Source organism: Nicotiana sylvestris, chromosome 11 (assembly GCF_000393655.2).
Source record: "Nicotiana sylvestris chromosome 11, ASM39365v2, whole genome shotgun sequence".
NCBI classification, from domain to species: domain Eukaryota; kingdom Viridiplantae; phylum Streptophyta; class Magnoliopsida; order Solanales; family Solanaceae; genus Nicotiana; species Nicotiana sylvestris.
Genome location: NC_091067.1, coordinates 32,269,483 through 32,272,175, shown reverse-complemented (window position 1 = coordinate 32,272,175; position 2,693 = coordinate 32,269,483). Strand labels below are relative to the sequence as shown.

At 32.3% G+C, this 2,693-nt stretch overlaps 1 long non-coding RNA gene across 1 annotated transcript; it reads right to left on the bottom strand.

Moving 5' to 3' along the window:
* Positions 1 to 1,126: 1,126 nt before the first annotated feature.
* LOC138882384 (uncharacterized) lies at positions 1,127 to 1,785 on the bottom strand. The gene is made up of 2 exons (XR_011403982.1): positions 1,697 to 1,785; positions 1,127 to 1,567 (listed from the first exon to the last, which is right to left on the bottom strand). It is a non-coding gene; the product is annotated as an uncharacterized lncRNA (long non-coding RNA).
* Positions 1,786 to 2,693: the final 908 nt, after the last annotated feature.

Here is a 2,693-nt window from a genome sequence, read left to right as displayed (position 1 = left end):
TACTTGGTTGATAAGCCATATTTCTATTAGATGTCAAGGGGATTCTAAAATAGCACTCGCTCGAGATTCTAAATTTAAGCTCTCGCGCGTAAGGTAGCTTGCTACAAAAGAAAACATCAGATCTTTGGATATAAAATTCATGACTAGGTCAAATTTCTCATTCCTTTGAATATTGATAAAATCATTGCCTTAAAACGAAAAGCCATTGAACATTTCTAGATTTTAAAGAACAAGAACCTTTTTCTTCGTTAAGGTGTTGCATTTTGCTACTCCTAAAATCTCCTTCATTAGAAATCTACCCGAAGGATTACAAAATATTGGAAGTCCAAAGTTGGAAAGTTACAAGTTACCGTCGTCTCACACGGGATAAAATAAGGTGTATATGATAAATGCATACCAAAACGATAAATGCATGTCGTGAATAGTATGTGTTATTATCTAAATTTATCATTTAACTTAAGGAAGTTAATGTTTTAATGTATATGCTAAGTCCAAAAGACCACGATTTTGTTCCACGTTGCCATGATGTGTATATATATACACATATATATCTTACATATACACATCATGGCAACGTGGAACAAAATCGTGGTCTTTCGGACTTAGCATATGCATTAAAACATTAACTTAAGTTAAATGCTACATTTAGATAAGAATACATACTCTCTCTCTATATATATATAGTCGTCCTACATGGAGAAATAATAAACGAAGATACAGTAAATATCAGTTCATAAAATTAAAGGTATTCGGAACTCTTAGAAAATTAAACCAGCTAAAATAAATCTTACATGAGAACCTTGACATGTAAGAGACGTACGAGGAACATATACCTTTTACATGATATTTATCATTTAATTATGATTACTTAAAATATGTATCCATATCTCAATCTATCGCTTAACTTTGATAAATTAACATTTTTTTTTGCGTAAATAATAAGAGGTTTGGTGCTATATGTGTCGTTGGCTTGTCCTCCCACATATCTATTCAAATTCCTAAACGAGGTTCACATCGTCCATTACATAAAGCTATAAATTTTTATGCTCTGCGTACTAACATTGCAAAGAATTTTATATAATTAGATTAGGTTGACTTGTGATAATATGTAACTATTCAGAGCAAGTTTGATGTTAACACCCATAAAAACATAAAATTATATAAAAGCTACATACTTGTTCAGGCAAAGCTAGACCAAAAGGTCATGCTAGAGCCTCAACAGACCTTATTACATAGTTACACGCACAAACACACAACAAAATCATACCAACTATTTCTTGATGCAGTATTTAGTACTCTGCATTCATAAAATGTCAACTTCTTATTTTAATATATTTAGCAGTCCAAGCCAATTGTTGAAACTATGATTAATGACAGGGAGAGTAGCAATAGCAAGCATAATTTGCCCAGTAATGATGTTTATGTCCCGATTGGTATTTCTTACAAACTCCATATTCAGCTCCAAAATAGTGCTTGCAGTGGTGGCTACATTTGTAAGAATATTGGCAAGGCCCGTGCCACTTGTGATTTTTCTTCCAACAGTATTTTCCTTCTGCCATTTGCATTTCTGCACGAATATATAGGAAAATTTGAAATCAAGATTAGTTAATATCTTGCCGTTCTATTTCTTATAACACTATTTTCGTTTTAGTCTGTTCAAATTTATAAGTATGCTTAAAGATAGTTCTTGACTCACCAGTGGCAGCAACAAGGAGAAGACAGAAGATGAGGACAACGAAGGCTGTGTATTTTGCCATATATTGAGTAGCTTGTTTTTTCTTTTGAATTTTTTGGTGAGGAAATTAGCAACAGAGAAGGTGATATTTATAGCATATGAAACTCAATATTGTCAAACTTAATTCTTTTTTTGACCTGTTCAAATTAAAGATTAATTAATTATCAAGTACATAAGCAAGTACCAAAAAAAATGCATCTATGCTATTCTTTATAATGAAATGGACCGTGAGAAAGCTAATTAGGAACTTGAATGGATCAAGTATCAAGATAGTGACGAGAAGATTCTTTTTAGCAAATATACCACTAGGTTAGTAGCTAGTTTAGTGACGAGACGATTGGCGGACCATTTCACTGATAACAAATTCGTGTATGAAACCCAAATTTTGAACCCAAATAAAAACTAAAATGTTTACACAAATCAAATCATTTATAAGGTAATTACAAGTAATTAAATTCCTATGATAAGTAGTATATATTAACTTGATAAAGATAGTAACTAATATGTTGTGATAAGGAGTAATTATTTTTATCTGTTTAATATATTGGAAGTTTAATTACCTAAAATGCTTTTGATTAAATGTACGTTATTTTGAATAATGCTTCTAATATATGCAGGCGTTTGAACTGCTCAAGCTCATGATTAGTTGCTTCTAATTTTAGAATTGGTGTTGCGACCAAATACAAGTGGAAATGGAAAAAACGAAAATAATAAAATACAAATTGTGAAAAACAAGTCGGGGTTTGTTGCACGTATTAGCTCTAGAATTACTACGGTTATCCGAGTAGTAGATACCATCAAACAAACTATAACTGATTTAATGAGCCATTCGCAGTTTCACAGTCTGAATTTGTTCATACTTACTGTTACGCAACGCCTTCCTGATGATCTTTGGAAGGGCAACGTAAGGCTAAGCAACCGATGTCAGTGCGGTTGCTGTCCGCCAATGAGGTCCTCG